The sequence below is a fragment of the Medicago truncatula genome, chromosome 3, assembly GCF_003473485.1.
Source record: "Medicago truncatula cultivar Jemalong A17 chromosome 3, MtrunA17r5.0-ANR, whole genome shotgun sequence".
Lineage (NCBI taxonomy): Eukaryota > Viridiplantae > Streptophyta > Magnoliopsida > Fabales > Fabaceae > Medicago > Medicago truncatula.
This window is the reverse complement of record NC_053044.1, coordinates 39,829,151-39,843,325: the sequence shown is the minus strand read 5'-3', so window position 1 is coordinate 39,843,325 and position 14,175 is coordinate 39,829,151.

Below are 14,175 nucleotides of genomic sequence, written 5' to 3'. Positions count from 1 at the left end.
ATTAAGAGGACTTATTCTACCTTTACCAAACACAGAGATGTGGAGCCACGAATGAAATGAAATATTGAACTTTTGGGTTGAAATAAAGATAAAGAGTTGATAGAAATAGACAATTCGTAATTGTGAAATTTATTCCCATCTTATTCTTTAATTCAATTCAATTTCATATTTCCGAACCAAAAAGGAAATTGAAGATAGAAAGAAGACCCTGAGTTTTAACAAGAAAGAAATAACATTTCAGTGTCCTTTTATGTTATGTTTCTATCTAGAAGAATTTAGTTGACCACATATGTTACAACTTTTTTATTCTGGTTTTAGTTGACCGCTTATGTCCATGGAACAAAATCCTTGTTTTTAAAAGATAACATTGAATCTGTTTTGCTCCTACCTTCTTGCTTAGCATGTTCAATTGTGGTCATAATAAAAGTTAACACATCAACAAAAGCATTATTTCTACAAATATTCATTGCAATGTCAGCTTTTAATCCACCGAATTTCAGGAAACTTCCAAAGAACCTCAACAATGAGATTTTATTTTCTTGTCTTAGCATTAACCCTGAAGCTTTGAATGCTGGAAAGCTGAGAAAAGGAACATATGAAGTGGAATTGCTTGAATCATGAGATGACAAGAAAATAGACTAGAATTGAATCTAGTGCCATTTCTAGTAATCTAAATCACCAAAATGTATGCCCATATTGCAAAAGGACTATTAAGGAAGATATGCTCAAAAGTTTCTCAATCCTTTAAGGAGGGTATAAAGGCCTTAAATGTGGAACCTTCAAAATGATTTGTTTGTGGCTGCAGACTAATCAAAAATAGTGCTGTCATTGTCTAGATAATTTTCGTTGCAAATGGCATTGAAGACTTTGCTTCATCAAAGAAGCATTTGAGGAGGAGATATGACTACGGATGAAAGAGCTCACCAATATGAGTTTAAATTTTGATCCCTAAAGTTTATTTATATTCATTTGTTTTCTGTGACCTTGGACTATCCAGAAGAAAAACCATTCAATCTCCGGAAATTTTTCAAAAAAAAGTTAAATTACTCTTTATATTTTCGGTTCGCCATTGTTGGATTCAATTGCATATGAATATCAACTTGTTTACCACTGTTCTTATATTGCAAGGGCTATGTTCAAGTATGATAGCTTTGATGTCAGTGATGGTTGGTTGGGACTATAGTATTCCATTCGTCTACGCATGGTTTGTGCTTCAAAAAATATGCGCAACAATTGAGACCATAACTAATAAATTATTAAAAGCACATTGGATTTCCTACAATGATATTGTACTTAAGGTCAATATACACCACAGTTGCAACGCAATCATCGTAACAGAAATGTGAGCCAACAGTTGTCATTTCTGATGGACCAGCGACCAAGGAGGTTGGGTTTCTCTCAGAGCCACATCGATATATGTATCCTATTGTATAGCCCACATCGACTAGCACACAAGTAAAAGTAATCTGTTAACGTTATAAAAACAAAGGACTATTCTTAAACTAATGAAGGAGCCTTGTGATAATCTAGTCTAGGTTATATTCCCTCGTCTTCCCATCTTCCTTAATTTATGTTTTTGTGAAGACAACTGTATAAATGGAGAGTTGGAAGATGAGGAGATATGACTTATATGAAAGAGCTTCATTTTAAACAGTTTAAAGTTTTTACAATTACTTAATTTTAAATAACTTTGTAGTCTCATGCTTGTGTTCTATAAATTTTTCAACATAAAGTAATGAAAATATGGACAAATGAAATTTTGGGCTTATTTTTTTGAACAAGGAAATTTTAATGTTTGGAAACTGTTATAATGAATGGCTTGATACACAAAAATGAGATAATTAAGAATGAAGACTTCAAAAAGGAAAAGAGAGGATTATGTAATGAGAAGACCTTAACAGCAAGCTCTAGTAAGAAACCAAAAGGGTTAAGAAACACATTTAAACCAAATTGCTAAAAAAGATTTAGATTTAATCGATTAGTCATTGAACATGATATATAATATAATATCATATCATATTTTCATTTGATCCATACAACAAATCTAACATTGTGAAAAAAGATTTTGCTGATGTTTTTGTTTTGGTTGAGCAAACAACTCACATAAAAGTGAAACATGTCTGTGCAGATCAATAATACAGGAGCATCATGAGGGAATGTGGATTCTGCAACATTCAATATGCTTTTTTCCTGGTTGACTAATTACGAATAGTGCTCTCATTGCCTTCGATTTTTTCTCACTGCACATGGAATTGAAGGTTTACACATGGCTTTGAGTGTTGAAACTTAGCTTTACTCCTTTACGAAATCTAAAAAGTATTCTCCTCACAAATGAATGCGAGGAGGTACCGACACAAGAAATGGAAGGGTTGCATGGTAGTATTGTAGTGTTTTCGTCTTGATATTTATAACTTTATATGGATATCATATTTACAATTGATCCTTATGTCAAATCTAACATAGTAAGTTTAATAACTGAATTCCAATGCATACTTAATCTGATTTGTGGGTGATCATTTCAAGATCATCTGATTTGTTTTTCTGTAATCAATAGAGTTATTTATTCAATGTTCATTAAGCTTTTGAGCTTGGATATTTCATTTGTGACATGAAATAAAAACAAGATGTAGCTTTTATATAAGTAGGATTTGGTTGAACTAGGAACATCGTCTGATTTTTTGTTAGTAATCAATAGAACTATGAATTCTTTGAATATTATCTATACTTGTTAGTAGCATTTTCAATTGTGGCGTGACCAAAAAGTAAAGTCCTAACTTGTATTATCTGACAATACTTTTCCCACGTATCTTAAAAAGTAAATACTCTTCTTGCTATAAGAGGATATAATATGATGGAATGATAATTAACATTGCTAGTCAGAAGGTTACATATATATAATACTATGACACGTATACATTTGATTAAAAATATTCTCCGATTAATTCTTAGGATTATTATTCCTTAATACTTGCTTCGTTTTGAGAAAAGGAAATGAAGAATGATTAGAAACAAATGAATGATTGTGAGAAGAAGAGATTAAAAGTGCATTTGTAGATTGGGAGGAAGAGTGTGTATGTTATGTGTTTACAAAACGAAAGGGACTTCTATGTATACAAATCATAAGAACCCACATCGACCAGTTCACAAGTAAATTGAAAGGACTTCTACATTTACAAATCACAGAGCTGTCTAAAAAACATGACTATATTCGTTCTGGGTTTATTTTTTAGTCAAATTCTATACAATATAATATATTTGAGTGTACTGGTACACTCATTCTTTAAATTAATAGTTAAATTAGTTATGTTATTTTTTGAAGAAAAATTAAGAACCTTGCTAATACACTCGTGGCATATGAAACACAAGGATGACCATGTATCGTTGTTTTAAAGGTTGGTTGGAATCACAATAAATCCACATTTTGTGGAAAACACACGCATCATTGTTACGGCTGAGATGATTTATTGATTATCATGATACTTGTTTAGGATGAATGGACTCATTGAAAACACCTTGAAGAGATGTGCACTTGTTATAAAATTGTAATAAAAGAGCTCTCCAATAAAAGTTTGAATTTTAATTATTATTATTTTTAAATTCAACTCTCAGATTGATACTATATCAATTAATACTAATGCTATACTCTCTTTTCATTTTAAATTTTCATCTTCCTCAACCATGAGATTGTCATTGAAATCTCATACTGCCCATCGGTCAGATTTGCATATCCTCAACATCCTTCCATTTTCTCCACATTCTTTATGTTATCTTTGTGTAATATTAGGCTACTCGTTATATTATGTGATTTGCATCTTTCACTTGTTCTAAAATGTCTTTCCATCTCACTTAGAGTAGTACTTTTTTAAAAGACTAAATTACTCTGTGTCATTTTAAGTTTTGAGGTTTGTAACAGATTGTTTTTTAAGTTATTTTGATCATGCATAAGTTTTTTAAGTTTGAGATTTATAATAGATTGACCTTTAAATTATTTTGGTCACAAATAAGTTTTTAAGTTTGTAAACGTTTTCGATTTGGTCGTTCTACCACATCATCGTTTGGTTAATAAAATGACTAAATCGAAAACTTTTACAAATTTAAAGGATTTATTTGTGACCAAAATTATTTAAAGGACTAATTTGTTGCAAACCTCAAACTTAAAGGACTAATGCATGACCAAAATAATTTAAATGACTAATTTATAACAAACCTCAAACTTAAAGAATCCATGATATAATTTAGCCCTTTTAAAATGTATTTCTCCATGTGATTGTTCAATGAATAGAATACTCTACCACTCGGAGTTCAATTGGATAAGCTTGTTACCTAAGAAATGGTCAATAGTAAAGTCAACCGATTTTGGAATGGAACTCAGGTGAGAAGGTTCAAATATGAGTTTTCATAAATAACTTAATATTACCACAGGATTTTCAAATACTACTTATCTATTTCTCCTTTGTTTTGTTCAGTATTTTAGAAAGCTGAAAGTAATTGATTCGAGTAATTCAAAAAATCTACGTCAAACTCCAAATGTCTTTGGAGTTCCATACCTTGAAGAGCTGTGTCTTAATGATTGTACATAAATTGTTAAAGCTCACCAATTTATTAAAATATTAAGAAAATTTTGAGATATGGATTACGATTGAACAAGAAATGAGATAGTGCAGCAATTGACATCACAATTGTCTTGAAATCAAGAAATGAGACTAAGTTTGGTAGGGATTACGATTAACACCAAGAGTTTGTTGCCTCTCAAGTGTTTCAAAGCCCATACATAACTTTGTCATTTTTCTCTTTCTGTTGCTGTTTAATTTTGGGATCAAAATGAGTCAAGTCTTAAAGCAAAAACTTATTTTGTGCAGATTAGTAACGTAGGAACATCATGAGATAGATATAAAAGATGGAACCTATCGTATTTTTTAGCCCACATCGACTAGCACATAAGTAAAAGTAAGTTGTTAACGTTATAAAAAGAAACGATTATTTCATTGCTAACTAAGGAGCCTTGTGATAATCTAGGTCATATTCCCTCCGGTTCCATTTCTGGCATTTATTTATGTTGCGAAGACAGCTGTATAAATGAGGAATTGGAAGAGGAGGAGATTTGACTTGGATGAATTTAGTATGAAATTTTATTCCCAAAGTAAATGTAAATATGGTAAAATTAAAGGCTTAATTGCACTTTTGGATCCCTATCTTTTCAAAAGTTGCGGTTATGGACCCTTAACTAATTTAAATACAAAACAGCCCCCTATGTTTTGATTCTTTGGCAGTTTTGGACCCCAAGGGGTTTTGAAAAGATAGGTGTCCAAAAGTGCAATTAAGTCAAAATTAAATTTTGAGCTCATTTTTTCAAATAAACTAATTTAATGTTTAAAACATGTTACAAAAATATCATTATAAAATTTAATAACAATTAAACAAAGAAAGAAAAAACTATCTAGAATCCAGCCGAGGGGTAAATAATCTGCACACGCATTTCCCTCCCTTAGAGTATGCAAAACACGAATCTGTCAATCATTTCCCTCCTTTAGAGTATGCAAAACACGAATCTGTCAATCCCTTGCCGGGAGCTCCTGAATATTCCGAATAATTGGGTCATAATGGTGTCAATGATTATAGGTTATTATTTGTCTTTGTATAATAATAGAAAATTATGATCAAAGTATGTTATGTGGATAATGCATATAGTTCAACTAGGCCACTGATCTAAGGACTTGGGGAGTAATATTTATAGGGATGCAAACATACCACTTATTTTTTTATGGTGATTAAAAACAAAATTCGCTTTATTTATAAGGTTAAAAAACTTATTTAACCCTTTATTTTTCATAGTTGAAATACATTTTAATTTACTTTAGTGTATATAAAAATATATTTAATATGACACAGCCTGAAATACTAAAGGTTATTGAATTATGTAGTACTTAATGTTCCAATTCATCACTATTTAGACAATGACTGGGTTTAAGTATGCTAAATTTGATGTCAATGATGGTAGCAGCTACAATATTCCCTTCACCTGTGAAAGGTTTCCGTCTTTAAAAAGCACACCACAGCAGATGCAAATGAGATTTTCAGGACACTTCCAAAGAATCTTAACAATGAGATTTTCTTTCCCTGTCTTGGCATGAACCCTGAAGCTCCGAAGGATACGCAGATCCTTTTGGCAAGCTGAGAAAGGACCATTTGAAATGGAATTGCTTGAATGGAGAGATAAACTTTGTTATAATAAAATGGACTAGAATTGAATCTAATGTCATTTCTAGTAATCTAAATCACTCAAAATGTATACAGAAAAAAGTATAATATCATGAGTAAAGTTACTCCAAGAATGGTTACAACAATTGAGAATTTCCAAACAAGAAGTTCTATCTATATTATAACCAATCTGTTGAGATAGGTACTCCCCTGATCCAGATTGCTAAAGGACAATTAAGGAAGTTACTCTCAAAAAAGTGTACTAGTCCTTTGGATAGGTAACTTTGCATGAATAAACCTCCAGAAAATGAAGGAATGTAATGGAGAGATGATGAAGTTACACAAAATCTTCTTAGCCCAATTTACTAGATTAACATGTGGCTTGAGATGCAAGTAAGCATGCTTTACTGATTTAAGCTACTATTTTCTGTAGAATGTTTCCAAACAAATTGACCATGAAACTCTTCTAAAGTAATAACAACTTGTCTAATTTGATCAGGCACTACAGGAGCCTTCTCAGAAATATTAGCAAGAATTCTCATGATGCCATTAGAAATCATTCCATGAACAGTTGAATTAAAATCTTTATTAACATATGGAGGCATATTGGGTAGATTGACAAGAGGGGGGATCCTAACCAATTATCAGTCCAACATTGAATGTCGATTCCATTTTCTACGAGCCTAATTGAATTAATTCTCACCATATCCACGTAATTAATTCTTCACACCATGTCATAGTGATAGTTGAATATGACGGGGAATTGAAACTTGACCCCTAAGAAACCTGGTCCTACAGAGCTTTGCCAACTCATCATTCGAATTAAGCATTTTTCAACAGAGATATAGCATGGATGGTTCATTAATTTTTCTTGCTAACCTAATACACGGGCCACCTTTATAAGTTGGTAGACAAATTTTATGCCGAACAACTGTTAAAACCTTCTGAGTGTTGATGTCCCAACTCTATATGGAGTTTTATAACCAACTGTCTAACTATTTTAGGAATTTTAAAGGCCACATGCAAACATTAAAAGAATATATAGACTGATATGACCATTTGGACTGTTTTGATTACATGTAACTATACATAGAGTCATTTGTTAATTGTAATGTATGCATAAATTTAATCATGTTGTTTTTGTTAACTAGGAAAAATAAATTATTGTTTCAGATGGGTGATTACCCTGTGTATAAGGAAATCCCTTCGAGATTCGATAGTAAGAAGCTGACTCAATTGCATCAGTATAAGTGGAGATCACTAATGACTTTTGTTCAAGTGATGGATGAGCAGGTGCTGAAATACTATTAATATTAATATTATTATTGCTTTTAATTTGTGTATTGTTTGGTTTTCCGATAAACTCTCCTATCAGACTCATGCACCTGCTTTGGAACCTGAAGATGGCCAATCCTCATCTCTCTTCTCAAGTTCATGAGCAAACAATGAACTGTATCTGTTCACAATGGTTGTTAGTGGTGATTTTATATACATTCGAACACACCTACGAGGGGAGCAAAAGTCCATGCGCAAACCCAGCATCGGAAGCCAGAATTCAGGGAAAACAGTTCGTTCTGTTTCTTCGAAGTGCAAGTGGAAGGGTTCAAGATACGGATGTGTGGGCAAGCATCTAAACTGTATATATTTGTATAAAATTAGACATTCATATGGTATATAACTAAGAAATCAGTAGACATAAGATTGAACCAGCAATATGCTACATATATATATACTCCCTCCGTTCCTTTTTAAGTGTCTCTTTTGGAGAATTTTTTTTTGTTCCTATTTAAGTGTCACTTTACATAGTTCAATGCAATATTAAATGTTACTTTACTAATATTACCCTTATTTATTACTGTGGAGAGAAAAATATATGTTATGAGATATTAAATAAATAAGGTTATTAAAGTAAAAATAGAAATTATTGTATCAAAAGTAGCAACATTTATTGATTGTCTTGGTTTGTTACTCGATGTTTCAAAGCATAAATACAATTGTAATTTTGTTACTGTGGCTAGCTTTCAGACCAAAATGAATCAAGTCTTAAGTTACATGAGCATGTTAAGGAGGATATACAGGCCTTAAATGTGGAACCTTCAAAATGATTTGTTCCTGGCAGACTAATGAAAAATAGTGCTGTAATTGTCTAGATAATTTTCATTGCAAATGGCATTAAAGACTTTGCTTCCTCAGAAAAGAGACCAAGTTTCACTGAAAAGTATTGTTCTTGTTCTTTTTAAAGAAAAGGAAATGAAGAATGATTGAAAACAAATGAATTTGAGAAGAAGAGAATAAAAGAGCTCTTATACATGAACCACCTTAGGTGTCATACACCTTTTTACACCCACACACATTTGTGACATGTGACAAAAACATTGAAAGAAGAGATGAAAAAGGGTGATGATATGATGTAAAATTACTCAAATACCCCTAATACATGAGGGTGTATATAAAAAGTGTATGAAAAAGAGTATCTACCTATCTTTTTCCGAATAAAAGTGCATTTGTGGTTTGAGAGAGGTGCGAGTGTGTGACGGACATAAGGCTCTTTATTGGTCCACATCGACCAATTCACAAGTTAAAGAAAACCTTTTAAAGTATAAAATTAAGACTCTTACCCTAACTAAATAATCCATGCGCCAAAAGAAGGACATATTCCCTTAGTGCCCCATTAGGTAATCATAGACATTTTCTTACTTATTATTTTTTATGTTGTTCGGATAATGTGATGGTATAGATATACTTGATATTAATTACAATAAGGAAAGGAAAATTGTCAAAAAAAAAAAAAAAAAAAAACTAATATATTAAATTAATATTTTTTATATATGAGATTGATTTAAATTATGAAATCGAGAAATATATAAAGCTGAACAAATATTTTTGAGAAATGTTAGGGTCACACTCCCTAACATACTCTTTAACACACTCCAATAAAAACCAGCCACATCATCACTTCTTTTTGTTTTTTTAACCTGGAACCGGTACAAACAACAAAGCACCTAAACCTTAAAAAAAAACATTTTTTTTTTGGTTCACCATCTTCCTCCAGATTTTTTTTTTTGCTGATGGCCACAGTGCTAATTTTTTTCCGTTGACCATCTTCCTCTAGATACTCATATATAGAGACATCAACAAGATCCTTCTCAACGGCACCATACCAAGAGGACCCATTTCTGATTTGCTTCAATTTGTGGTCCCTTATACATCCCTTTTCAAGAAGAGCCGTGATGATATTTCCTTCATTGAAGATCCATGAAAAATGTCATCATCCTCAATTTGGTACCCATGATTCCAATATAATATACATGTTTCAATGCTCAGCTTCACACCAGATTCATCTTTTTCTTTTATTTTGCAATTTCAAAAATTGATAAGAGGAGTTGTTGTTAGAAATTGAAAACGAAATTGAATTAAAATCGGAGAAGAAGGGTATTGAAATTGAGAGCGAGAATGGGGGAGAAATGGAAATGGAACGATGAAAGGAACAAGAAAATTTCAGAAAATGAAACGATGAATTAGAAATTGTCACAGTAGAAAGAGATGAAAAATAAATCTGCATTATTTTTTTTTTTAAGTTTTGTAACTTGCACAACCTCTAACAGGTAAAAGGAATAAAAAAGAGAGGTGATCTGGCTAATTTTAATTTGAGTGCGTTAAAAGAGAGTGTTAGAGTGTGTGACCCTGTCTTTTCTCAATATTTTCTGGTGATAACTAGAGCACCCATGGAAGATGGTGGGTAATTTACCCTAACCAATATACATTAGCCACATAAGCACATTTTTAAGTGGTATCCATGAACTATCTTGACCCCACCAACAAATTGCTCATTTTTATTAGTTGGTGGGTAAATTATCGACCATTCTTCAAAGGTAATCTAGAAAAAACCATATTTTTTATATAAAAAAAGTAATATATTTTTGTTCGATTATAAAGGTTAACCAGTATTTCCTTAAAAAAAAATGGTTAACTCGAGGATTGATCTCCCATCTTATCTTAGAGAGTCACCTAGCATGTACTGCTAGTTCTTAAAGCGTTAAGAGGATTGTGGATGGCCAAATTAGAGAGATGACATAGAATATAGAACATGTGGAGGGATCAATCGCGCTTATGTACGAAAGACCGACCCACCATCTGACATCTCACTTCTTCATATTTAAAATATGTGAACTTCAACCGCTATACTACTTGAAGAAGAAAAAAAAGAGCAATCACCAAATGGATCCAAACCTATAAATCAAAACAAAGTGAAAAATTAAAGATCCAAAAATCAAAATATGAAATATTGCACTTTTGGGTTGAAACGAAGATGAAGGTAGAAATAGCCAATTCGTAATTGTGAAATTTATTCCCCATCTTATTCTTTGAAGGAAAAATTATTCCCCGTCTTATTCTTTGATTCAATTCAATTTCATATTTGCGAACCAAAAAGGAAATGGAAGATAGAAAGAAGCCCAGAGTTTTAACAAGAAAAAAATAACAATATTCAACCACTCAAGAATCAAGATCTACAATAATTGTTTTAAGTAAATTATCAAAAAAAAAAAAAACCAAAGGAAGTAAAATAACTTGTTTCAGTGTTCTTTATGTTATTTTTCTATCTAGAAGAATTTAGCTGACCACAGATGTTAAAACTTTTCTATTGTAGGTTGAGCAAAGGTTTTAGAGGAGTATCTTGATACATTGTTTTTGCTAGTATATGTGATCAATTCTGGGATTTGTTCATATTTGACATATGAAGAACCCAATATTCCAATGTTGAACAATGTATTTTTTAAATATATGTCGAATTATGCGATTCATTATTTAAGAAAAGCCAAATGTTTAAAAATAAAGTATAATTTTTTTGACTGCTTATGTCCATGGAACAAAGTCCTTATTTCCAAAAGATAACATTGAGTTTGTTTCAAACTTTCAATCCATAATCTCCAACCTTCTTGTTTAGCATGTTCATTTGTGCTCATAATAAAAGTTAACTCATCAACAAAAGCATTATTTCTACTAAACTGGTTCAGCGGTCAGCCCACTGACCCGGCCGGGTCACACCGGATTCCAGCAGGTTAATTGCATATCCAGTCTGGTAGCCTACCCGAACCGCTGCACCCTCCGATTCGTGGGCTGACCGGTCCAACCGGTCAGGTCGGTCCGGGTTTTAAAACACTTGCAGCTACAATATTCCCTTGAGATAGGTTACTCCAAGAATGGTTACAACAATTGAGAATTGCCAAACAAGAAGTTATATCTATATTATAACCAAACAGTTTAGATAGAAACTGCAAGCTGAAACAGTTACTCATCCCCTAGACCAAAGATTTTCATCACAAGGAATGTGATGGAGGGATGAAGCTGCTCCAAATCTTCTTAGACCAATTTACTAGATTAACATGTAGCTTGAGATGCAAGTAAACATGCTTTCCTTATAAGCTACCATCTGTAGAATGTTTGAAAACAAATTGAAACTCTTCTAAAGTAACAACAACCTGTCTAATTTGATCAGCCACTACAGGAGCCGTCACAGAAATATAAGCAGGAACTCTCAAGAAGCTATTAGAAATCATTCCCTAAACTCTCTTTTATTCTTTTCTATCACATCATCTTTTATTACATCTCTCATGTATTGAAAATAGATAATGATTTTGTTTCCCTTTAGTTAATTTGAATGAAGACTTTAAATAGGAAATTAAGGTTACAACTGTAGTAAAAAAAGTGTCTCAAGAAACTTTATACATGTAATGGAAGATCTTAACAACTCTGTAGTAAAGAAGGTAGATCATAAGATCGATTGTCCAATAGTTAAAAATCAAGAGATGTTCCTTAAGTACAACTTAGATGGTAAAAGACTGCAATGATTTTGATCTTAACAACTCTGTAGTAAAGAAGGTAGATCATAAGATCGATTGTCCAATAGTTAAAAACCAAGAGATGTTCCTTAAGTACAACTTAGATGGTAAAAGACTACAATGATTTTGATATAAAGGAGACAAGGGTTTGAACACGCAATTTTACACTTCTTATATGTTAGCACTAACTATATGTGAGTTTTACCATTAAACTCTTTAGGAAAAAAGAAGAAGAAATTTTTTGTAGAGAGGCATTGGCATAAAGCGTTTCTGTAGGGTTTTTTTTTTGTCTATAACCCACATCGACTAATTCTCAAGTTAAAGCCAGCCTTTTATAGTTATAAAATGAACAAACTGCTTCTCTCACAAAGCAACAGGCCCAATGACTAATGAGGTCATATTTCCTCTGTTCTAGATTCTTCATTTATATTATTTCTTTCACAAGATGTTAGTATTTGTGAAGGAAATTATATTTTTATTTATTTCATTTCTTTCACAATTTGTTAATATTTGTGAATGAAATTATATAAATGGAGAGCAAGAATCGGAGGTGATATGATTTTTAATTAAAAAAAATATATTTTATTTTTTGTATATATAATTTATTTAAAATATTTTAATTAAAGTATCGATTAAAGACTCTCTAATATTTGTTTTAAAAAAAATAAAAGTATTGATTAAAGGACACTTTAATTGTAGTAAAACTAAAACAGATCTTTTTTATTTATTTTCTTTTTTTATTTTGATTGTGGGACTGTTAGTTGTTGAAGATAGAATATTTATATAGTTGTCGATAACTAATAACTACCTATTATTTTCTTTCTCCAATCGTGGTCCTTGATAGATCAAGGTATTTATTAAATAAATATTCAATAAATAACATTCTCATTAGAGATGCTTAGTTTCTTTGGCAAAACCTCAATATTGTAGTCCTTCAATTTTTAATTATCTAATTTTGGTACCATAATGATGCTATAATAAATTAGGTAACTTGACATAAAAATGAAAGGTCTAATTCTCGTGTTTTAAAACATGGGGTGTTACCCATAAAAAACCATGGCGTGTTGAAATGAGAAATGACAAAGCATACAAAAGTCAAAATATAATTTAAAATGATACTAAGAGGCCGGTAGTTAACAATTTATTGCTGCATCAACAAATTGGATAGTCAAGATTATGGATTCATCAAAAAAATTAAAATGAAAGATAAAAATTGTAGTTTTGCCAAAATTGAGGGTTTAAAATTACTAATCTTTCAAAGCTTCTTTATCTTGAAATGTCCACAATTTAATCTTTAATAGTATTGCTTCAATCTTTAATACATGAAATTTCTGTTCACGCCAACGGAGTAATACTTTTCCTTACACGTTTGAGGTGCAAACAAAGGCAATGAAATTTGGATTGGAAATAGTGATGTGTCACATGATCTTTACACATTTGTGAGAAAAAGAGAACAAAAGAAACAGAAGGGTTTGGTATTGTATTTCTAGAGCCCACATCGACTGGTTCAAAATTAAAAATAAGCTTTGTAACAATGTAAAAATAAATTACTTGTTTTATTTCAACTCACTGAGCCGTGGGTTCCTTAGTCCTCATTGCTCATCATTATTATTAAGTGTGTTGTTGTCAAGTCAATTAACTTTTATAAATGGGAAATGGGGGAATTGGAGGATAGAATCTGATTTAAGGGCAGATTTTTCTTTTTATATGTTCCGAACAAATTTCAATTCTATCATCCAAAATAGTCAAAAACCTTTTCTAATTATATAATCCGAACGGGATTAAAAAAAAAAAAGAAATTTGACAGGATAGTGAGAGATGTAGATAGTTGGAAAAGAAAAAGCGTTTTATTTAACCGTAGTGTAGTATAAAAAGGTACACACAAGAAAAAGCTGAATTCCCCGCCTGATCTGAATATGAGAGATGAATATGATGTGTATAAAAATTTAGTGTATGTTTGGTTCAGCTTTTACAATAATTGATTTTGAGTAAATTAATTTTGGATAAAAGTAAGTTGAATGTAAAGTAGTTTATGTTTGCAAATATTTATGTAAAAGAATGAAACGTAGAAGCCAAAAGCTACAAATTGTAACTTGAAGTAGAATCAATTCTACAACTTCTAGAATTGAAACCAACG